Genomic DNA, 25,721 nt, shown 5'->3' on the forward strand with positions numbered 1-25,721 from the left:
GTAATTGCAATCTATATTGCTTTCTTCAGCACCACAATAAGCCACTGTTGTCATAATCATACTATCAATGCACTTCTTGAGGATTAAGCAATGAACACTATTCAAAATCCATACTAACAAAACCAAAGGAAAATTTATTCCCATTGGACAAAAACTTTTCTCAAAACATTCACATCCAGCAAGACTCGCAGTGTCTCCATTGTGCTTGGGAGAAGATCCAGACCTGTCATTTAGTGGCACTGGAGCTTCGGACATCTTCCTGCCATTATAGGAACAGAGGCAGGAACTTATTAAGAAAATTCCTAGGTTGTACATAGATATGAATTTTAGACAAATTCATGGGGACAGTTGTATATGATGTATGCAGCATTTTGAATAATCTGCTTTTAATACAACAAAAATTCACTGGTGTAAAAACAATTTAAAATATATTTTGAAAATGTTAAGAATTGTATGTTGAAAGTTGCTTACATACAACTATTGGTGGTGGTTTGAATATTGAACATCTGTGTTCTGAGAGTGCCTATTGCCATGGTATTGTACGTGATAATAATTAGCAATTATAGTACTTTTCCTCTTTAAAATTTCAAAGTGCTTTTAAGAAAATGTGGGCAAATATTATCATCCTCATTCTTAGAGATATCTAGGCATGCGATAACCTTTGTAAATTCTTACAAATTGTGTATTTCCTCCCCTGGATATAGTGTTTATATTTGCCAAGATTTTCCTAGTAAAATACATTCAAATAAACTGCAAAGTGACAAAAATCAGATGTAGTCAGCTTCATTATTAAAATAAAGGATATTAATTTTTTCAAGGAAAAAGGTAGCTGTGATAGTAATCTATCCCCAAATTTGGAAGCAGATAGGAAAGGAAACAGTACCAGTAGCAATCACAGACATCAAGCTCCTATGTAGAATCTATGAAACAAAGGGGTTTCCAACTGCTGTCACCACCACAACTCAGTTTCAATTGTAACTATTGATGCTGGGCAGTTTTACTGAATCTAGCTAGATATAGCATAGCCTGAAGAAAGCAAATACGTTATCCCTTTTATCTACATGAAAACACTCCAGTATGGTAATACAAAATGAGGGGCAATTTATTAATATTCAATAACCACCATGCCAACAGAAGAAACCAGACATAAAACCTAGAAAAATAATAGGAAAAGAAATGAATATTAGATTACTAAAATACAAGTTTATTCCTTAAATAATGGAAAGAGAATAAATTCCTTTCCTCCTAGCTTAAAGCCTGTGTAAGTATGCAACAGGTCTCAAATACTATAATTTTCTCAGCTGTTACCTTCTTTTCAGATCCCTGAAAAGGGAAAAAGGCAAATGATTCTGTCTCTGCAGTATTTATGGAGCATTAGATCTCTTCTCCATTGTCTGTAATGACATTTTAAGTGACTAGTAGATCAGACACATCTCAACTGCCTCCCACTCCAACTGCTTCCCTAAAGACAAATACAACATACTGCAGCAATGTCCTACATTCCCCCTCAGAAGCCATTCTAGAACTAAATGCTGCAATATTTGCAGCATAAAATTATCCCCTTATTTTAGGGGTTTACATAGCTGAAAGGCAACTTCTGTCCCCTAAAAGTTCCATGAGCTTCCTGGGCCACAGCTGCTACCTCGTATTCAGGGAGAATTACTTTCTCTAATGGCTACATTGGATTTCACTCAGCAGAATTGTAATATGCAGTGCAGAATGTCAACCAGACTCGCAGAAATTACATCTCATTGATTTCTTGATGCATGGCAACATCTTACCCACCTTACTAAATTACTGTAGAAGAATTTTAAAAGTCCCAAATCCGAAGGATGGTAATCTCTCCTTAATTTACAACTCTATTTCACAATCAGCCAAAGGGAACAAAGACACCAAATAACTCAAAGAATACCTATTACCTGCCTATTCAGATTTTGAGGTCCTAAAGCAAAGATGAAGGGGTTGTGACCACTCCATTACATCCCATAAAACACAACATGATAATTTAGTGGAGGGAGACTCTCACCCATACCTGGGATGGAGACAAAGGCAACTCATCTCATTCCTTTTTTTTTTTTTTTTTTTTTTAAATTCCAGTCCCTGGGCTGAAGGCACTATTCCTCCAACACAGGTTTATAGTTCCCATAGAGTGGGATGCCATATTCTGGCTTGAGGAGCTAGAGAGAAAGGATGGACCAAGCTGTTGAGTATGGGAGCTAGGGCGCTCATCTCCATGAGCTGCTCATTTCCCACGTTTCCATAAATTCTGCATATTCTCACTGCAAAGCTGGTAAGGTTTATTGATGTTTCAGCCTGGCCATTCCCCTGATTAACTCAACTTGTGGTAGATCCAGAAGTTGCATGTTGCTGCTTGAAAAGATTGTGGATATATTTTCCAGATTCAGACCCTTAGTATTTCATTTCTTATCCCCATTTTTCTCTCTTTGATTAGCCTGTCAGCATCACTTGCTAGTTAGATACCAGACAACTCTCTCTGCATCCAGGACCTGCTTTTTAAGTGCCCCTGACCGTGTCAGCATGCATTTTCAGACATGCCCCTCGTGTCTGCCTCAGGTTAGAGCAGGGGTCTCAAACACACGACCCGGGGGCCGCATGCGGCCCGCAGGGCTGTTTTCTGCAGCCCGTGAGCTCCTCATGCCCCCCCCCCCCCCAGCGTTTACCTAGAGCGGCTCCAGCCTGGACGCGCACCGGGGGGAAGGGCAGGCTCCCTGCCTGCCCTGCCCCCTGCTGCTCCGAGAAGCGGCCGGAACGTGGGGAAGGGGGGGCACAGGGCTCTGTGTGTTGCTCTTGCTTCAGGCAGCGCCCCCAGCAGCTCCCATTGGCTGCAGTTCCCCGTTCCGGAGCGGTGCGGGGACAGGCAGACAGGCGGCCTTCCCTGCCCCCGGTGCGTGTCAGGCCAGAGCCCGCCCCCCGAGCCTCTCCAGCAGCCCAACCCCCTGCTGTACCCAGCACCCCTCCTGCACCCCAACCCCCTGCTGTACCCCACACCCCTCCTGCACCCCACACCCCAACTCCCTGCCCTGAGCCCCCACCACACCCCACACCCCTCCTGCCCTCCCTGGGGGCAGGAAGGGGGCAGAGTTGGGGTGGGATTTCAGGGAAGGGGTTGGAATGGGGGCAGGGCCTCATGAAAGGGGTAGAGTGGAGGCGGGGCCAAGGGTGGCAGGGGGAGGTGTCAGTAATGTGGCCCTCGGCCAATGTACTAGTCCTCATGCGGCCCTCGTGGTCATTTGAGTTTGAGACCCCTGGGTTAGAGTCATTACCTCAGCAGGTTTCACCTAACATTGATACTAAGGAGCCTTTGACCTGAAGTCAAGGGTTGAGTGACAAAAGGGGAAGCCAAACAATGAGTGCTTCCTAATTACCTCTGAGAATCTCCCAGCCTTGGAGACTGGAAGGCTGGGGTACACCAAAACACTGGGGATTTCAATTTTTTAAGATTAAGTGTGGTGACCAACTTTTGATCTGCCCATTGTTACTTTCTATAGGAACTAGTTTACACCCTCTTCATGAATATATCCGGTGTCTGCTGGATACAGAGATAGCTGAGATTGGACCTTTTAAAATTTTCTTTTATTAATTTCTCTCATCATAAAACAAATTACTGACAGATCCTAGATCCTCTGCCACAGGCCTCCCTCTTTTAAGAATAAACTGAAAAAAATTATGGTCATAGGCATATTATGGAAGTTCACATATGGATGCATAAGCCCCATATTCCAGAACATCCATGTCTTAGAATTAGTCCCAAACCTCTGTCTTACTTATTAATTATGTTTTCCAATGATCTGCTATAATACTGGATACAGTACCAAGAAACCATTTTATCATTTTTGCAGCTGCACAGTGAAAATTATTCAGTGCATAGTTACTGGAGAAACATGAAATAAAATGCATGTTTTATAAAACATAAATAAAAAAAATGCATTATTTATACCACAGGAAGATAATGCACATTTATCAATTAAATACCATTTATATTATAACTGCAGTCTTTTGGGGGGGGTGTCACTCTTTCTCTGCAGTCTTTTGGGGGAGGTGAGTCACTCTTTCTCAGCATATCAAGAACCTTTTGGAAGAGGAAGCAACTGCAATTCCAAACATGTTTCACTTTTATCACTGACTGTATACACCTTTAGAGAGGACAAGGTAGATGAGATAACTTTTACTGGACCAACTTCTGTTGGTGCGTGAGACAAGCTTTCGAGCTTACACAAAGCTCTTCTTCAGGTCTGCATACCTCTGTCATCCTCAGTCAGAACCCTGCAGAAACCCACTTATTAGCATAAATATTCTAATTTCTACTTCCTCTTCAAGCCATGCTTTTCTTCTCAAAGACTATTAAAAATGAAGAAGTGTGCTAAGGCCATCATTTGTGTAGCTTTACAACAAAAGGAGGCTCTGAACTCCAGTCACTGGTTATGTACTATTTATTATATCCCTCATTAATATGAGCTTCCTCTTAGAGTAGCAATGTTAGAGCCTCCTTTGTTGGGATTTCCTATATTAAGTGTTTCCTGGACCCATTGTGCTTAAACCTTTGTGTCTCTAGTCAAATTCTGTATTTACAACAGATTCCACTTCTATTCATTTGCTTAACTATTTTGCTGGCCTTGGTTCAAATGCAGACAACATAAACTAACTAAGCATAATTCAATTGTTGGGCATTAGTCATGCCCATCAACATAGTATATAAAAACAGAAAATAAAAAACACCACCTCACTCTCTTCCCAGAAACACCTTCCCAAACATATGGCTTGATTAGTTTATAAGGATAAATTTGCATGTTTACATTTGTTTGTGTAAGAGAAGATGGGTGTATTGTGTTTATGCACATTTGTAGCACTTACTACGGGAAGGTTATGGTGTCTCCAATTTAATAAAAAGAACAGGAGTACTCGTGGCACCTTAGAGACTAACAAATTTATTAGAGCATAAGCTTTCGTGGACTACAGCCCACTTCTTCGGATGCATATAGAGTGGAATAAATATTGAGGAGATATATTACACACATACAGAGAGCATAAACAGGTGGGAGTTGTCTTACCAACTCTGAGAGGCCAATTAAGTAAGAGAAAAAAAACTTTTGAAGTAATAATCAAGATAGCCCAGTAAAACCTCCCAATTTAATATAATCTTCACATTTCATTAGCATGCTGGGTTTTTTAAACCTGTTCTAGGCAGTAAAATGTTAAACAGGATTGGTCCTAACACTAATTTTTGCAGTTTTTCCTAGACACCTCTCTCCAGACCAGTATATTGCTGTTTATCGTAACTCTTTTGGTGAAAATTTCTTCATTAATTTTGAATCAGTATGATAGCATTTCAGTCCACGAGCTATTAGAGTTAATTCTGAGAGATAATGTGTAAAATCCTTTCCAAGGTTTAAATATATTTACTCCCATTGTGTCCCTGCACTCATTATATAATTCTATGCACGAAGTTAAACAATTTTATCAGGTAAGATTATTGCTTATAATGCCATGCTGCTTACTGTTCATCACTCCTCAACATATAAGAAAAAACTTTCTAGATATTTGTTAAATTATTTTATCAGGATAGATTTTGGACTTCAAAAGTAACGCTTGCCAGGATCAATCTTCTCTCTTTTTGAAAACTAGTAAAGTACTTTCATTTTTCTTAGGAGCTCCTGTATCAAGTATCCCTCAATTAAGGATGTCTAATTAAGGGCACCTCATTTACATTCCTCGGGGGGGGGGGGGGAAATTAATAAAAAGAAGGAAAAAAAAAATCTAGGAAACTAATATTGCAGGGGCAATCTTATGCAAGATTAAAGTTAAAGAGTTAAGCCTTCAGACTAGGGTGACAGCAAATGTGAAAAATTGGGAAAGGGGGTGGGTGGTAAATAGGAGCCTATATAAGAAAAAGACCCAAAAATCGGGACATCTTGTCACCCTACTTCAGACAGGCTATTAAAATATTAAGGTTTCTGGTGCACCATTATCTCATTCCTCTCTTCCATGTTAAATGCATACCTTAATTAGGGTTACCATATTTTGTGCCTCCCAAAGGAGGACACTCCACGGGGCCCCGCCCCACCCCACCCCCGCCCCCAGCCCCGCCCCAACTCCGCCCCCCTCCCCAAAGTCTCCGCCCCCTCCCCTGCTTCCCACGAACATTTGAGTCGCGGGAAGCCTGAAGCAGGTAAGGGGAGTGTGGGGGAGGAGGCGCAGCCCAGGCTGGCCCCGGCCCTGGGGTGCCGGCCCCGGGCCCGGCCCCTGGCTGACCACCCCGGCCCGCCCAGCACTGCGGTCCCCGGCCCAGCCCCCAGCCGAACACCCCCGGCCCCGCACCGCCGGTCCCCAGCCCGGCCCCCGAGCCGCCGGCGCCGGCCCCCGAGCCGCAGGCCCGGCCCCGCCCCCGAGCCCCCGGCCCGGCCCCGCCCCCGAGCCCCCGGCGGAGCTCCCAAGCCCCCGGCCCAGCTCCCGAGCCCCCGGCCCGGAGCCCCCGAGCCCCCGGCCCGGAGCCCCCGAGCCCCCAGCCCGGCACCGCACTGCCGGCCCGGCCCTAGAGCCCCCGGCCCGGCACCGCACCGCCGGCCGAGCCCCCGGCCCGGCCGGACACCCCCGAGCCCCCGGCCCCGGCCCCGCCGACACCCCCGAGCCCCCGCCCCGCCGGCCCGCCCCGGCGGAGCCCCCGAGCCCCCGGCCCGGCCCCGGCTGAGCCCCCGAGCCCCCGGCCCGGCCCCGGCTGAGCCCCCGAGCCCCCGGCCCCGCCCCCGACCCCCGGGCCCGGCCCCGGCGGAGCTCCCGAGCCCCCGGCCCGGAGCCCCCGAGCCCCCGGCCCGGCCCCGCACCGCCGGCCCGGCCCCCGAGCCCCCGGCCCGGCACCGCCGGCCGAGCCCCTGAGCCCCCGGCCCGGCCCCGCCGACACCCCCGAGCCCCCGGCCCGGCCCCGCCGACACCCCCCGAGCCCCCGGCCCCGCCGGCGCCCCCGAGCCCCCGGCCCGGCCCCGGCTGAGCCCCCGAGCCCCCGGCCCGGCCCCGGCTGAGCCCCCGAGCCCCCGGCCCGGCCCCCGAGCCCCCGGGCCCGGGCCCCGGCTGAGCCCCCGAGCCCCCGGCCCGGCCCCCGAGCCCCCGGCCCGGCCCCGGCGGAGCTCCCGAGCCCCCGGCCCGGAGCCCCCGAGCCCCCGGCCCGGCCCCGCACCGCCGGCCCGGCCCCCGAGCCCCCGGCCCGGCCCCGCACCGCCGGCCGAGCCCCCGAGCCCCCGGCCCGGCCCCGCCGGCCGAGCCCCCGAGCCCCCGGCCCGGCCCCGCCGACACCCCCGAGCCCCCGGCCCGGCCCCGGCGGAGCCCCCGAGCCCCCGGCCCGGCCCCGGCGGAGCCCCCGAGCCCCCGGCCCGGCCCCTGCGGAGCCCCCGAGCCCCCGGCCCGGCCCCTGCGGAGCCCCCGAGCCCCCGGCCCCGGCGGCGCCCCCCCGAGCCCCCAGCCCGGCCCCGGCTGAGCCCCCGAGCCCCCCAGCCCGGCCCCGGCTGAGCCCCCGAGCCCCCAGCCCGGCCCCGGCTGAGCCCCCGAGCCCCCAGCCGGCCCCGCCGGCCCCGGCCCTGGAGCCCCCAGCCAGGCACCGCACCGCCGGCCCAGCCCCGGAGCCCCCGGCCCGGCCCCCGAGCACCCGCACAGCCGGCCCGGCATGTCCCGATTTTCCCGGACATGTCCGGCTTTTTGGGCTTTCCCCCCGGACGGGGATTTGGAGCCCAAAAAGCCGGACATGTCCGGGAAAATCCGGACATATAGTAACCCTACCTTAATATATTGTTATTAAAAATATACTATGATATACACAGGATGGCAAAGTTAATATGATCTTAAAAGCCATACATTTTCTAACTGTCTCCGTTATGTGCTTGATTTCTCAACTTTAATGTTGCAGTAACTTTATATATAATTGTATGTACCTATGCACACATATGAGCTGTATAATATATTTAAGTTCTGCATGGAACCTATCACATAATGTGCTTATGTGTTGCTTGAGAGTTTATAATGTATGAAGTATGCATACGTATCAAAGAGAACAGACTGTAAATGATCATTCCTAATCTTAGAACCATATCAATTATTTACTAGCTCAGTTCTTCTTGCGCTTTATCTTATAGACTTCCCCATGGCAACATCACACTTCACTTCCTAGTCTTAATCAGTGAAGTCTGAAAATTAATATTAGATTTATCTGTTGGGTTACTTCATAGTCTGCTTATCACACCATAAACTCTAGATAATTTTCTGTATGTCAATAAAGTTCACTTGTTTTCTCAAAAGTAAACAGCTGGTTATTTGTTCTGTGTTGGCATATCAATTATACATAATCATCAACATTTCAGAATGAAAAAGAGTAATGATAATAGTTTCCTGAGGCAATAGCCAATATATCTCCCTGACAAAAGCTGGAAAACTGTTCATTTAAAAAAAAAACTGAACAGCCAAAGCACTAGAGTTACAACACTTACTTTTTAAAAAGTTTGTTTAAAATCAAAATTATTTGTTTAGTATCAATGATTTTCTCAGTGTACCATATATGAAAGATACAATTTCCTGCTCTGAAATATTAATATGTCCATGCTTTTTCTTCCTTCTTATGTTTCCCTTTCATAATCCACTTCTGCCTTGATGCATCATTATTACTTCAGCAATTATGACTATTTTCCTATCATTTCTCATCCTTTTAAGACAGTTTACTTCTACAGCCTTTTGCGCAAGACATTTTCTTCTATTCTGATATGGCCTTTTACCTTCAGTATTTCCACTTCTTTCCTTCCTTCCCCAGTTTCTATCCTACTACCTTTTTCTTCACCATAGGGTATATTTATACTGGAAGAAACATGCCCTGCAGTAGCAAATCTCAGAGCCCAGGTCAACTGACTTGTGCTTAGGGGGCTTGCTAAAAAGAGCAGCACAGATGCTCCTGGTCTGGCTGGAGCACAGGCTCTGAGACATGTAGCTGGCTCCTTTCACTGTGTGGGAAATGTCCTCTACCTTCACAATCATAGCACCTTTCCATTCCATCAACTTGTCTGCCCTTCTCCTCTACATTTCTTTTCTTGCTTCTTCACAACAATCTCATCCATTGTTTCAACTTGTGATTTCTCCGATGGGTCTTTTGGGAACACTGACTCAAGCTCTGTTTTGAAGTACTTTGCTACACTTCAGCATGGAAATGATTTACCAGGTTTTCTTTAATAGACAGAAATCTAACCTTTGCATGGCAAGGGATCTAACCCAAGAATCTTTAGAGAGATCACAGCCCCAGCCACTTCACTCTCAATTCCAGTCCCTTGGAATTCTTAGTTAGCAATTATGAATTGTATGTTACCTCCCTTAAGTAACATTAATCTTCATCACTACTGAAAAAGGAAGAATCTCTTATCTAAAGATACAGGATATATAGGATCATAGAAGTTACAGAAGGAAAAGACCCACTAGTTAGAATCCATCCTACTGCAACTGCAGGTCTTCCAACATATTAACACTACGTATCTAAAACGCTCTTTGTCAGGCCAAGACATTTCTCAGGGATATTGAAACAGATACAGACAAACTAGCCTCAGAATAAGGATAGACTTACAAATTCAACGTTAACTGGAGTACCTGAAATCACTGAACTAAAGGATCCAGTCTCAGCCATTCTTGGAAGAATGTCTAATACAATTCTTTGGTAGCCACTGTCTCCTCTCATCCCTCTGTAAATAAATATCTCCCTTTGTTATATCCATTGTACTTTTCCTGTGGATGCATGTGTTCACTCTGGAGGGTTTGGAACAGGTGCCCCGGGGGTGGAAGGGATTTTTCCTGCTGCATTCCTGCGCGCGCCATCTCCTGGCCAGAGCTGCCTGCAGAGCAGACTCCATCTTGGCCACGAGGGCGCTAAAGTTACATAAGAAAAGATACTGGAGAGTTTAAGTAACAGCAAACACTGTACTTATTACTGAGAACTATACAGATATGTATTGCTGACTTGTCAACCTGGCTCCAAGTCCATAGAAAAGCAACATGTATGTCTGCTGCTAAGACTCACTACATAATGATTTGCCCCATATAACACTACAGGAAACTTTGGTCCTTCTCCAAAATTCCTATCATCATTACATCTCTCTTTTAAAAAAACTATATGCAGACAATTTAACTGAATTTAAACTTTTTTACTTAATTGTATCACCTTAATTCAACATTCATAACTCTAATCTGAATCTTTAAAAATCTAGAATGGACTATCTAGCAGGTTTTCTTATCACTCTGCCTAAAGAGGCAGTAACAGGAGTTTCAGTGTCCCATTTTTTTCTTTATTCAAACTAACTGCTTGAGACTCAGTAGATTGGTTTAGTATTGCTTGCATTTCTGAGTTGGAAATTGACACCGTTTCTGTTTATTCAAAATGTTCATTCTCGTTCTCCGCAATTCATTTTGTTTTCATCAAATCCTACTCCTGAGAGCATTCTGGGGCAAAAAAATCAAAATTCTGGGGCAAAACAAAATTCTGCAAATTTTATTTGTCAAATAAATGTGGAGGCTTCAGCATGGTATTGGGGAGCACAGACCACTGGCTGCACAGAGGTGGGAGACCACTGTGCAGCTCCCCTCCGCCCTCGGGATACGGACTCAGTGGTAAGGCTGCATACAACCCTGACACAGTGCAAGGACCAGGCCTGCCCCAGAAACAGCCCAGGGCCATGCCCCTCCATGTCAGGTGCATCAGACTCAGCAAGGCAGGATCCGAGTGCGGAAGGGCTTAGTGGAGGGGATCCAGGCGTGGTTTGAGAAGGTTCTGTGTGGGGCAATTTGGGTGTGGCCGGCTCAATGGGGGATCCAGATGCAGGGGGGGGGGGGGGAGATCAGGATGCACTGGGTCTTGTTGGGGGGGGGAGGGGTGGTTGGGTGCAGTGATAATGGGACTCTTCGGGGGGGGGTCCAGGTTAAGGTGCTTGGGGCTAAGCAGAGGGGTCTGGATGTGGGGGGATAGAGTTCAGCAGGGGGGAGTGGGGCTCAGAAGGGTGGGGATCCAGGTACAACTAATTGGGGCTTGGTGGGGTGGGAATCCAGGTGTGGGTGGCTCATCTGGGTGGTCCAGGTGCAGTGGGAGCAGGGCTCATCCGGGGAGAGGGGTGTTCTGAGTGTCAGGGGTGAGGCTCAGTGGGAGGGTCTGGGTATGAGGAGGTCTGGATGTGTGAGGGTTGAGCAGATGGGGGAGCAGCTCCCTGTACAGGGATCCCTCCCCCGGCAACTGAGGACAATGGGTGCAGGAAGTGGGGGTGGAGGGAGTTTGCAGAGCTTCCTACAGCTAGGGGAGAAATCTGGGGGTTGGTCTGACCCAGCCCTGGACGCTGTGCATGGGAAGAGGAAGTCCCATACTCCCCAGCCCAGCCAGGACTAGCAGCTGAGCCCGGCACAGAGTAGGAGCCACCAGCTGGGTCTTCCCCAGACCTGTCCCCACCCCACAGTGGTTTACTTCTCTGCTGGCTGGCCTGAGCATCCAAAACATACTGCTCGGGAGGGTCGTTCTTGTGGCTTCCCCATCAGAAAGCCATTTTTCTGCAGGGAAGCAAAGAAATCTGCAGGGGACATGAATTCTGCACATGTGCAGTGGCACAGAATTCCCCCAGGAGTAAAATCCTTTCGGTTTCTTCCACAGACATCTCCTTCTTCTGCCTGAATAACATCTTCGAGCAGTATGTTGATCAATCACCTTTGCAGGTTTGCATGCTCCTTTCTGATTAATACAAAGTCTGTCCATTTTCCAGTGGTGATAAAGGCTATGTATTTTTGTCAAAGAAATATTTCTGTTTCGCTTGTTTCAATTTTAAGCTATTTAGTATGTCTCCTTGTATCAGCTTGGGTGGAAACAACTTCGATGAAGTCAGTAATCTGGTCCTTAGAGGAGCAGGTGATCCTAAATCTCCTATAGGTGTATTCCAATAGTCCACCAGACTAAGAGGCTGTGTTATCCAAGTTAGATTCTTTTAAGAATTCTTTTTACAGTTTGAATTGCTCTCTCAGCTACTGAAACAGACCTGTCAAAAGTAAACCTCAGGTGAGCAGAAGAGAGAACTTTCTCAGCAACTGGCCTCTCCCAGAAGATCAGGATGACCACAACAAACCTCAGCACCTTCAGAGCAAGATGTATAACTCAATTCTTTGACCCAGCTTTTCCATAATTACATGAGGACAAAAAAGATAAAGTCCAACCTCTGCTGACTGAAGGGAAGTGGGAGAGAGAGCACACACACTAAATGTATCTTCAGAAGTTCACTTTAGAAATTTAACAATGATGGTCACTAACTACATAAGAATCTAGACTGGGCCACCAGATGAAACTGTAGTGGAGTATACTTTGTGTCTAATCCTGTTCTCACTATAGTCAATGGCAAAATTCCTAATTATTTCAATAAGGAAGAATCAATCCTTTATTCCTTCATACTTCGATAATGCTATAACAGCTCAAGAGAAACTGTTCCATATTCCGTCACTCTTATCGACAAAGACGACTGAAAGCTCCATACAGCAAGAAACAGTTAACTTTGACATTTGTTTAACCCAGATTACCTTGAACCTGATACAGTTCCAATGGATAAAACTTCACAGATGATATGTTAGAGGAGGAAAAAAAATCACTTGGTCTCCACCATGGCAATGACATAGTAACATTAAAACTCTTTCAGTTGTACTTTTGCACAACATAAACTGGACCTATTTATTTGATGCCAATTACAATATGGATTTTAATATATACTGTATGCATACAAAGCAGACTATGCAAAACAAAAATATTGTTCTTACATTCTGACTATACATTTCTCCATAATTACAGCACTATTAAAATAAATTTTATATTGGATTATGTTTTTGTGGGGAAAAACTCAACAAAAATAAGATTTCAGTGCTTACTATCATGATGGCAATAACTCAGCTTCCTCATAAAGTTTGATCCTGTAAAGACAGTAACATTAGTGCTCTTTTTCAAACTTGGCTTCCTCTCTTAATTCTAGTTACTATTTGATCTGCATCAGCTTTAGTTATATTTAAGCAAAAGATCTAGGGATATTTTGTAGTAAGTCTAGCCATTGAGCACTGAACATGATTTAATGCTCTAACATTGTTTTGCAGGAAGTACTGCAGAATATCATCACCCTGGGGCAAGACCTCACTGTTAAACAATAAAGCATAACCCAACTTCATTAATAAGTAAGAAAAATGTTTCCCTCCTAAGTGAAATGAACGTTTATTCAAAAGGCTAAAAACTAAAATGGACTGCAAATCAATGCTCTCCCTCTTTTGGATTCATGTTTAATGTCCACTAAACTCCACAGCTTCTTGGCATCTTTGATGCATGAAATATGCTGTAATCTTTACCCCTGCACTTTGACCACTTGCAGCTCTCTGGAATCTTCAATTTAAGTGGTTATGGTTCCATGCCATACATTCAGTAACAGGGCTAAAATATTTTTAAATTTAGAAAGGATTAAGTCCTAAAATAAGATGTTTTTTCCACTTGGCCAGTAAAAATATTCCTAAGGTGTTCTGAATCACATGGAGGATGATCAAGACTAACTATTGGGGTGGGTTTTTTGTTTGTTTGTTTAATTAATTGATTGTTTTGAACTGTCCAATGATATTCCATAGCTGATTTCAAAAGAACCAGGTCAAACAAGGCAAGCTAGATTTTAGTAATCTAACACAAAAGTTAAATTGTAATTATTTTAAAATATCTAGATAAATACGATAGCAAAAAACCCAGCTCCACTCTCTCACAAAACATCCTAGGGGATATCCCCTCATTTGGTTCACACCATTTAGTTTTTTTTCTTTCCTTTAGCTTCAAAGGATTTTTTTTTTTTTAAAGCACGAGAAGTGAGGTAACAGCCAGTAAATACACTGTCCGCATATTCTCACTGCTATTGTGAAATGGAAGACACATTCCACAAAGGATAGTTTGAGATTAATTTAAAAAAAAAATCAGAAATACAGTATATTTTACCATGATAATTAGGCAACTTTTTAGGCATCCGAGCTCAAAAATGGACAGGATTACTCTGAAAATTTTGAAGATAGTTCTATAATTGATCTAACTGATTACATATTGTGAAAAGCTGATAGTAACTTAGGGCCTGATCCAAATTCCACTAAAGTCAGTGGTAGAGCTACCATACGTCTGGATTTCCCTGGAGATGTCTGGCTTTTCGGTCTATAAATAGCAGTCCGGGGGGGATTTCTAAAAATCTAAAAATGTCTGGGATTTCCCCCCGGTTGGCTATTTATAGATCGAAAAGCGGCGGCTAAGCGCCACTGGGCAGCCAAAGACCCTTCCCAGCTCCCCCCATCCCCTGCAGCCTTAGTACGCCACCCGGCCCCGCAGCTGTCTTTTCCCTCCTCTCCTCCCCTGAACGCTCAGATGTTCGCGGGAAGTGTGAAAATAAGCAGGGGCAGGCGGGCAGCAGCAGGTAAGATGGGGGGGGGGGACGCGAGGAGGAGGGCTCCGAGGAGGCGAGGCACGGCGCGGCCCAGTCCGGCCCTGGCTGAGTGGCTCCCTCCGGCCCCGGTGGCTCCGGCCCTGGCCCCAACGGCTCCGGCCCAGCTCTGGCCCCGGGGCCCCGGCCCCAGCCGAGCGGCGCCGGCCAAGCACCCCCGGCCCCGGCGGCTCCGGCCTGGCGGCCCCGGTTCCAGCTGAGCATGCCAGCCAAGCACCCCTGGCCCTGGCCCCAGCGGCTCTGGCCCGGCTCAGGCCCCGGGGCGCCGGCCCCAGTTCCAGCCGAGCACGCCGGCCTGGCCCCGGCCGAGCACCTCCAGCCCAGCCCCAAGCCCCGCGACCCCGGCCAGAGTGCAGCCCAATTTCTGAGCTCTTGCTAAAGCCGGCCATGGTCAGGGGACAGGGAGGGGGGGTTGGATGGGTCGGGAGTTCGGGGGGGCTGTCAGGGGGGCAGGGGTGTGGAGGGGGGTTGGGACAGTCAGGGACAGGGAGCAGGGGGGGTTAGATGGGTCGGGGGTTCTGGGGGGGCTGGCAGGGGAGCAGGGGTGTGGAGAGGGGTCGAGGCAGGCAGGGAGCAGAAGGGGTGGATGGGTTGGGAGTTCTGGGGGTCCTGTCAGGGGGCGGGGAGCAGTTGGATAGGGTATGGGAGTCCCGGGGGTCTGTCTGGGGACGGGGGTGTGAATATGGGGTGGGGGTGTGGATAAGGGTCAGGGCAGTCAGGGGACAGGTAGGGTCCTAGGGGGGCAGTTAGGGTGGGGGGTTCTTAGGCGGGGGCAGTCAGGGGACAAGAAGCAGGGAGGCTTAGATAGGGGGTGGAGTCCTAGGGGGCAGTTAGTGGCAGGAGTCCCAGGAGGGGGCAGTCAGGGGACAAGGAGCGGGGGGAGGTTGGGGGTTCTGAGGGGGGCAGTCAGGAGGTGGGAAGTGGGAGGGAGTGGATGGGGCGGGGCAGGGGCGGGGCTCCCCCCCCCGTGTCCTCTTTTTCGATTGTGGAAATATGGTAACCCTAGTCAGTGGGAGTTTTACATAGATGTCAAAAAACTTTGGCTAAGAACCCAGTTTGTGCCATTAAGAGAAATGTCAAATACTATAAATAAGATTTCTGAGCTTGATGTTTTCTCTCTCAAGATATTTTTGAGGACTTCTGTAAGACATTTTTAATGTGATTTTATGATACTGGTATATGAAAATAACTTTACTAGCACCAATTCTGTGCAAATAACACCCACTTTCCTTCAGAAACAATATCCCCTATGTGCCCACACGATCAAGTTGGAGAAAGTGAGGAGCATTGATTTTGTTCATGCTATCTATCATTTTCAAAGTTACTCAATGTCTAGAGTTTTGCAAGATTAGGTTTCCCTATAGGCACTGCATAACTTCTCTCCTCAGGTCTCTGCTAGTCATTCCATGACCAAATAGTGTAGGTAAAAGGCAAGCTGTTCTTCTAACTACACCTGCTTGTGAAAACAACCATTTTTGCTCTATATAAAGACAACTGTTTTGAAAATCGTATTTTAGATAAGATGCTTCCCTCAACATTTGAATTAGAACAAATTCCATTTTACCTGTTTTTTCCCTGTGCATAAGATTCTTTAACAGAATGAATACTTTTAGGACCCAGTGCTTTTTTCTGCATGGCTACCTATCATTTTCTTCTAAAACAAGTTTCTAGATAGTCCTTGTAAGAAGGGACATTGCTTTAGGGATTTTATTTTTCTAGAATTTTCATTTCAAAAGAAAAAAACAGGTAAAGATATCTTCAAAACTTCAGCCATCAGTTACTTCTTCACAGTTTGTTTCACTAGGCTGTTTTATGCAGGGTCTTTATTCATATTAAAACAATATTTACTTACAGCAAGGAAGCATAGATACAGAGGATGGTCCTAAGTGATTATGCTGGTGGCAGCAGCAGCAGCAATTCAAGATTGTCTGGTGCCATATCGTAAATGACCACTTGAAAGCCTTTTATTTGGTGGACAATGTACATTCTATATAGAAAATTTGAATTTTACACCCATTTGTTGAGAGAAACGAGCCATGACTCTTATAAGCCCAGTTCCCTTGTCCTATGCCCCTTCTGACTTCCAGAAATTTAGATTCCCCCATTCTAATGGGGCTGGGGCAGAAGACAGGGCCGGCTGTGCAGACATTGCTCCATTCTCTCCCACCAATGGATCTTAAGGGACCACCCCTTTGCAATTGGAGAAGTAATAGGGTAGCCCAGCCTGCTAGAAGCAGAGAGATGGGGACAAGATCAGAGCCTGGGCAGGCAGTTTCAAGCTGCAGTGAAACTAGCTGTAGCTCTTTCTGCTCTCACTTCTCGAGACAACATCTAGGCAGTTGCACTTCTTTGGTGGGACGGCTTTTCTCTGCCATGCTAACACCCCACCATCTGCTGCCTATTTAAAGGTGAGAAATACTGGCTTCCACCTCTATCTTGGACAGAGTGTGCTGGAGCTTATCCTGCCTCCACCTCATTAGGTCAGAAGTTTGCAGACACTTGCCCTCAGCTAGTTCTACAGAGGACCCTGCTGCTCCTCTCCCATGCGCCACAGCTGCTGAACTGATCTGCTCTTCAGAATCACTGCTACTATATCGGTTTCTGCCTCCTACAAGAGCTTCAACCCCAGCTATAACTTCTGGAAGGGCCTCTCAGCATAGCAAATCTTCTGGGTGCCTCTAATATTGTCCTTTAACACAAACAAAACAACATAATTTACCTCTCTCTTGTTTTGTTTTTGGCAGACTTTGATACTAAACTAAGATATAACCTGCAAAAGCACTGTCCTAGGTAGAGAACAATGTAACTTAAGCTACTAGGTTTATTATAGGAAGGCAATTTTTAATAAATTATTTAGCCAGCTCAATAAAGGGAAGAAAGCATGGACTGAACTATGAAGATATATCGACAAAGCTCTATCAGCAATGCGTGCACTGTATACACCAAACTATTGTATTAGGCAAGCTCCATAATTATAAGGAACGCAGTAGGCCATTCAGCAAATTATGTGAAAAATAATTAGCAACAAAGCTTGATTATAAAATAATTACGTAAGAGAAGGCTACTTACCTTTAATTCATGTCCGTGGAAGATGTGACTGCAGTAGATTTCCACTCTGGGTGTGTTTCACCTCTAGCAGGTGACAGATCAGATTTGATTTAGTTCACATTTTGAGCCATTAGCATTTCCACTAGCAAAAGACACGTGCCAGCATGCACAGATATTCTTCTGTACTGTAAGTGCCACTCTTCAGCCCCTTTCTAAATGCAAGCAAACAAAAGAACAAAACACAATTAAACTATGGCTTTCCAAACTGATATTCAATCTCCCCCTACTCCAACACACACACACAAGGACATGACAGTGGTGATTAGCTATGGCATTGCATCTTCTAAAGGAGAAGATACTAAGTTCTCAGCCCCAGCCCCAGCTCTCCTAAAGCTCTGTAGTGACAAAAAGACTTCGGCATTGGCTTCTGATACTGTCTCCAGACTACTAAAAATTATCACTGCAGAATTATAAAGTGAACCATCTGTGCAATGTATACGTGATGTTGATTGCATAAACATGTATCATTCTCCTTTTTGCTCACAAAAGAAGGGGTTTAGGACTGGTGAAGAATGAACCACAGTCAGAACAAACTTACTTCTACACCTCTACCCCGATATAACGCGAACGAATTCAGATATAACGCGGTAAAGCAGTGCTCCGAGGGGGGCGGGGCTGCGCACTCCGGTGGATCAAAGCACGTTCGATATAACGCGGTAAGAATTTTTGGCTCCTGAGGACAGCGTTATATCAGGGTAGAGGTATACTAAACCATGCTTGAAATATAAGGAGCTGGTGACCACTGAAAAAAGTCAAGCACAACTGGTTTTTTGCAAGGAAATATTAAATCAGTAGACAACTGAGAACACACAAACAAAGGCTTCATCATGCATTATCATAGTGCCTAGAAGCCCTAGTCATGGACCAGGACCCCATTGTGCCAGGCACTGTACAAACACAGAACAAAAAGATAGTCTCTACCCCCAAAGACCTTGTGATCTTCTCTCCTCTTTTCCCATCCTATACCCATCTCTCTCCCTCATATCCTTCCTTCCTCCTTTCAATATCAGTTTCTAGTTTCCACTAACCTCCCCCCTTCAAATCCCTCAATTTGCCGTAGTTTCTAGGATATCCTTATTCTCGTAACCCTTGTCTTCCCCTTTTCTATTTCCATTATAACAATCTTGGGGTTCATTAAAAAACAAACCAGTGAATTAGAAAGGAATAAAACTTTAAAAACAAACTGGAGAACTTCTGTATTGAGCTGCTGCACACAACCATGTGGTGTTTCCAACACCCGTCTCCAGGGCACATCTCCAAATTCTTATGTTCTTAATACTGTCCCTTATAAGGGAGCATCTCTAAATTATTATCGTCTACAAACATATCTCTACATCTTCCCTCTTAAAGACAAACAAATTAACTCTTATATGCATATTATTCCTCCTGGGGAATTCTGCAATTAAATGTTGTGCATGCAGAATTTCCTTTCCCCCACAGAAATGGGCTGCAGTGCTGCTAGCCACCACCAGGGGCCACTGGACCCAGAAGAGCCCACCTCACACATAGAAGACACTGCCAGGAGGAGAGGGAGGGACTGAGGGAGCTACAGGATTCCCGGCAGCTGCAGTTCCCAGCATGCCCTGAGGGAAGGAGGCGGCTGAACACAGGAAACTCCACGCAAGCCTGGGACTGAGCATCAGGTTGTTTCTCCCTCTGGATCCCTGGGCTCTGAGGGGTAGGGGGATGGGTGTCTGTGCTGGGGGGAGTCCGCAGCTGAAATCTGGGGACAGGGGGTGTGGGTATCTGGGCCAGGAGGGCCCCGCAACTGGTCTCTGTGGAAGAGGGGTTGTGGGTGTCTGGCCCCATGGCTGGCCTCGGGGGGGGGGGGAAGAGGGCAGAGGGGGCAGAGAAACAGGAATTGGGTTGTCATAGGGGTTTCTTTAACTCTCTTCTCCTGGGGAAATTTTTGTGTGTGTCTGTATTGTTACAGACATACTTGCTGACAGGTATTCTGAAATAAATTATCAAAATAATTTAAACTCGTGTGATTATGTAGTGTTATTTTTGACAAATAAAATTTTCAGAATTTTGCAGAATTTTAAAATATTGTGCACAGAATTTTAACTTTTTGGCACAGAATTATCCCAGGAGTAACATATATATAACAGCTAACAACTATCTTATAACACATGTATTCAATTCTTAACCCATGTAGTACATTTCCATAAACCCATTGTGTCAACTACCTAGAGAAGAGAGGTTACCAGCACATCACTCTCAAGTCTTTACCACTCATTTTCCTCAAATCCCCCTTCTCCAGGCAGGTTAGCAAGTCTCTATGAGTCTTTCAGGACATTTAATCTCCTGCTCTGATCTTCTCAGTATCAGCCTTTCATTAGAATCTGAGTTGTTCTCTTGTTCCTTGATAGTTTCTGCTTTGTGTATTGACGATAAAGAATCAGTCAGATGAGAAATGCCGAAGTCCACGTCTACACTTTTGGCACCAAGTATTAGAGGTGCAATTCCTCAGGCACACTCTATCACCTAGGTTAAGAGATGGGAGATCATGGGCCCTTTTGTCAAAATAATATTTGTGCTTCCACTTCTGATTTTCTTTCATCTTCTCTAGTGATTCATTGTTATGAGATTTCAGCAAGTTATCACTAATTGGTAAATTAGATCTCATCCTTCTTCCCATTAACAGCTAGAGAAAAGCCATTCTCCAAAGGCATACCAATAAAACTTTATAGAAATCACACCCACTGTCAAAAGTTTTTTCATAAAGTTCTTTGCTGTCCATATATATCTTTCCACAAGTCCATTTGATTGGGCATAATTTGGATTTGATGTTTTGCAATGAAAATCACAATCTATTGCAAATTGCCTAAAATCTGCACTGAAAAATTGCAGCCCATTATCACTAAAGACTTCATCTGGAGAAGATTCCCTTCATGCTGGCTAACACTGACTTACTATTAGTACTGTGCAGTGTGCAAATTTCTGGATACCGAGAATAATAATCTGTGACTATTAAATAGTCCTTTGATTGCCAGGTAAATAAATCAGTGCTTTCCTTCTCCTAAAGGCCTTTGTGGAACTGGATGAGGTCTCAGTGTCTCTGCCTGTTGGCATGACTTGTATTTCAAGCATGAAAAACAGTTTCCTACCACATCAGTAATGTTGTGATTGCTCTGCAGCCAGCACTGCACCTCTTGTGCTTGTTGTTTGCACGTCTCAATTCTTAAATGACCCTTGTGGATCTTCTGTAGGATTTCTTTTCAGAGGCCCATTGTAATTACAACCTTACTGCCCTTGAAAATCACCCCTGGGCATGTAAACATCTCCAATATGCAGTTTTGGGAATGCATACAATATGTAGGATTCTGAAATCCCAATAATACCAATTTCAAAATAATAACCAAATTAAAGGTACACCAATACAGCGTACAATACAGTATGGTTATTATGCTATGAAGACATGATGTCTTAGTGTGTGGGGCTTCTGAATAAATTTTGATTATACCTACACAGAGTGATTTTACCTATCATCCTAATGGATTTTCAAAACCCACATGAAAACTAAAAAATTGAATGATGCTCTGAATTTTATTAAAAACATAAGAATGGTCATACTGGGTCAGATCAATGGTCCATCAAGCCCTGTGTCCTGCCTTCCAAAAGTGGAGAGTGTCAGATTCTTCACAGAGAATGAACAGAGCAGCGCAACTATCGAGTGATCCATCCCCTGTCATCCAGTCCCAGCTTCTGGTAGTCAGAGGTTTAAGGATACCCAGAGCATGGGGTTGCATCCCTGACCATCTTGGCTAATAGCCAATGATGGACCTATCCTCCACAAACATATCTATTTCTATTTTGAACCCAGTTATACTTTTGGCCTTCACAACATCCCCTGGCAACGAGTTCCACACGTTGACTGTGCATTATGTGAAATAGTACTTCCTTATGTTTATGTTAAACCTGCTGCCTTTTAATTTCATTGGGTTACTGCTGGTTCTTGTGTTACATAAAGGGGTAAATAACACTTCCCTATTCACTTTCTCCACACTATTCATGACTGTACAGACCACTATCATATCCTCCTTAGTTGTCTCTTTTCTAAACTGAACAGTCCCAGTCTTTTTAATCTCTCCTCATATGGAAACTGTTCCATACCCCTAATCACATTAGCTACCCTTCTCTATACCTTTACCAATTCTAATGTATCTTTTTTGAGATGGGGTGACCAGACTAATATAGCAGAAACAGAACAGAATTCTTTGTTTACAGTATAATTTCAGCAGACCTAGATACTATTACGGTATTACCTACGGGTCATTTCACCTTCTGTGCCAACACTGTAACTGCAGGACCATCTGTGGCACCTCATGTGTGCTGAGGTCATAGCCTTGCTCTTCAACAGCAACCAGGCTGTCACTCTCATCAGTTTAACCTGCCTCTAACAATAAAATAAAAGTAGCATTCATTTTGAAAGCAACTGTGTCTAGGGCTTACAAAAATAAGGTAACTACTATAGTCATTTTTTGCTTTCATACAAAAATTAGGATTTTAATATTATATCAGGCAACGTAAAAGAAACATACAGAAACAAGTTGATAGTGCAACATATCACTGTATGAAAAGAATCTAATAATGATTTCATCCTATAATGAATTCATGTGCTGTTTATATACAGTCACTACTTGCCAGCTATACTATGCTTGATGACAGTGAGGATAGCCCTACTCTCAAAATACAGGCCTCTACCACTTGAGTTAAAGAAAAGTCTCCATTAGAAAGCGAGTATTAGATTTCAGTATTAAGGTTGGCTTTTTTTTTTTTTTTTTTTTTTTTTAAAAGAACTAGCTACTACTAGACCAGGGGTCGGCAATGTTCGGCAAGCGGCTTGCCAGGGTAAGCACCCTAGCGGGCCGGGTTTATTTACCTGCTGACGTGGCAGGTTCGGCCGATCGCAGCCCCCACTGGCCGCGGTTCGCCGTCCCGGGCCAATGGGGGCAGCGGGAAGCCGCGGCCAGCACATCCCTCGGCCCGCACCACTTCCCGCCACCCCCATTGGCCCGGGATGGCGAACCGTGGCGAGTGGGGGCCACGATCGGCCGAACCTGCCGCGTCAGCAGGTAAATAAACTGGCCCGGCCCGCTAGGGTGCTTACCCTGGTGAGTCGCGTGCCGAACGTTGCCAACCCCGTACTAGACAATGAATAATTACAAAGGCTTGATTACACCTGATGTTCGATCTAAGAGGAGGCAATATTACATATACAAGATTGTCAGTACATTACACACACTGTCCTGTCAGACAAGCATTACTCCTTCAAACGTCTGGTGTTCACAGTTCAAATCCCAGGACTGGGTAACACCCTTGATTCCGTGTGAAGTCTATGTGACTTGTCATGAGCAAGTATAAAGTTCAGAGATCTTAAGCTCTAAGACAAACCAAATGCAGGACGTACTTTAATAGCATAAGAGGATCTATACTGCTTTCAAATAACTACAACTCTACCCCGATAACACACTGTCCTCGGGAGCCAAAAAATCTTACAGCTTTATAGGTGAAACCGCATTATATCGAACTTGCTTTGATCCACCGGAGTGCACTGCCCCGCCCCCCAGAGCACTGCTTTACCACGTTATATCCGAATTCGTGTTATATCGGGTCGTGTTATATCGGGGTAGAGGTGTATTAATTTAACAACCCAGACTGACATGGGTATCTGAACTCCTTTTATAGACTATTACTGCTAATTTATCATGCTTTCTTTAATTTGTGGGAATGAGTGTTGGTATACTCTCTTTTTGTTCTCACCTCATTTTAAAAATGTAACTAAGTCCCTGACTAGAAAAAAATTAACATACCCAACAACTGGGTTCAAGTGTAAAAGCAAGTATTTATTGTGTTTTTAGTCCATACACTTAAGGAGGTGTTGTGGTGCTGTTTGAATGACATAGGTAGCAGATCAGAGCAGTGCCCAGAAAAAGGCTGTTTGAGAAATTATACTATGTTGGGACAGGCTGTGGTAAGAAAATTATCCCACAATCTAGTTTAACTCTTAACTTCTTTGGCTGCATTTGCACTGAGAGTTCTCACACCATTGCTTTTGAACTGGTGTGGTGGTAGGGTACTAGTAACAGTGGGAGCACTAGAACAAAAGACAACGGCTACCAGCAGGATGTCCAATTCTGCTATGACCATGTTTAAATGACATGGCGGTAAAAATAGCAGAGACCAGTCCACTAGTAGTAGTTCTCTGGTAGTATTGGTGGAGCAGTAGTGGTGCTAGAACAACAGAGGGAGAATACCCTAAAATTCTCAGTATAAGCATAGTCTTTGGTCTACAAAGGATGACTCTCCAACAGAAGATGTGGTATCCCATCCAGCAGTGGACAGTGATATACACACAAGCCCTACATTATATCCTTAGAACAAGTCCATCTAGTCCTCCTCTCCCACAGGTTGGTGAAGGACGAGTTAAACAAGCATCTTCAGATACCATCTGGACTATGTGGTATGTACTGCCAAGTTTCACCAACAGACTAGAAACATCTCAAATCCCTCTACAAGAACATGAAAGCCAGCACAAAACCCTAAGGAATACAACATGAAGTCCAGAACAGCCCCACATGTATTCACTCAACAGTATTGACTGATACCCTTCCATCAGGAATGATTTTGACATATTCATAAATATGCACACACAAGGCACATCTCATTGCCACAGGAAGCCAATGAGGTCAAGAATTCAGTGAGACTAAAATGGGGACTGGATATATTGATTACAAGAATATCCAGAGTTATCATAATTAAGGCTAACAAAAATTTTGGAAGGGCTATTAAACCTCATGCTTCCAGGCTTAAGCCAGCTTCTAACCATTAGAGATTAAGATGAGACAAAGTGGGAGGCAGATCATCCCACATACTTAATGCCGGGTTCTCAACTCCTTCTGAAGCATCTGGGACTGGCCACTGTCTGAGACAGAATACCAGACTATGTGGATATCAGGTTTGATCCAGCCTGGCAATTTTTATATTCCAATGTGATAAGGACATGCAATTAAAGTCCACGAGTCACAGTATGAAATCCTGCTGATAGATCCAATACCATCAACAGACAGGACAAGTTTCCTTTATCCCTTGTGGTAAGCAAATCATCTACAACTCTGACAAGCACATTCTCAATATTATACCTATGGCTAAATACTGATTTGTATGATAAATTCCAATCATTACTGTCCAGGTGTTCCAGCAGCTGTATCACTAACTCCACTAACTGTAACTCTGGCCAGATTGAAAATTATATACTAGTATCTAACACTGTCAAGTTAGGCAGGATCACTACACTCACTTTATTCCTTCTCTTACAATAATGACCGATCAATGGCAGATGCATCAGGGACAAACAAATTAAAAGTTGGGAGGATAGCAAAATGGCCACTGCTTAACCAGGTTGGATTTGAAACCATGGATAAAGAAAAACAAAAGAGTTGTACATTCTAAAAACCACCAAGGTTACTTTGATATACTAGACTAAACAGTTCATGCTTAGAATTTAAAATATGAGATACATCTCATTTTCCAAAAGTCATCAAAAACCAATAGCGGTAAATTACAGGGTTTTACTAGGACACTCCCTCCCAGCCTGACAGACAATGACCTAGCCTAAATTATTCATCACCTCTGGGCTGGACTACAGCAATGTCATGTGCATGGGCATGAAGACTTCATTGTTTTGAAAATTCCAAGTAGTATAGAATACTGCAGTATATCGCCTCAGCAACAAAGACTATCACAAGCACATCCAACCTGTCCTCCACTTTCTATACTGGCTTCACATACAATTTCAAATCAAGTTTGAGATCTGAGTTCTTATCTTCAAATAGTTCCATGACCTGAGCCCAGAATACTGAAAAGATCACCTGAAGCTCTGGGATGAAGACCGTGGTAGACAACTATGCTCCTCAGTCTCAAAAATCACTCTCCATCATAAGAATAAAGTGTGTCTGTGCAGGAGACAGAATGTTTTAGGACCCATCATAAACCTCACCACTTCTGCTAAGTACAAGGCACATTTCTTTGATCTTTGCCTTGTGTAACATAAATATATAGAACATATATATTAAAAGAAGGAGAAAAATAACCCAATTTAAACAAGACATT

The 25,721-nt window shown here is 45.1% G+C and overlaps 2 protein-coding genes across 7 annotated transcripts in view; one reads left to right on the forward strand and one right to left on the reverse strand.

The window, feature by feature from the left end:
• Positions 1-25,721, forward strand: part of N4BP2L2 (NEDD4 binding protein 2 like 2) — a 667,270-nt gene that overhangs the window by 630,164 nt on the left and 11,385 nt on the right. The window lies entirely within an intron of this gene.
• Positions 1-25,721, reverse strand: part of FRY (FRY microtubule binding protein) — a 402,818-nt gene that overhangs the window by 373,690 nt on the left and 3,407 nt on the right. For both annotated transcript variants that reach the window (XM_065594453.1, XM_065594448.1), the window contains exon 2: positions 17,568-17,758. The gene's annotated coding sequence lies outside the window, so the exon portion shown is untranslated. The remainder of the gene's footprint in view (positions 1-17,567; positions 17,759-25,721) is intronic.

Source organism: Chrysemys picta, chromosome 1, assembly GCF_011386835.1.
Source record: "Chrysemys picta bellii isolate R12L10 chromosome 1, ASM1138683v2, whole genome shotgun sequence".
Lineage (NCBI taxonomy): Eukaryota > Metazoa > Chordata > Testudines > Emydidae > Chrysemys > Chrysemys picta.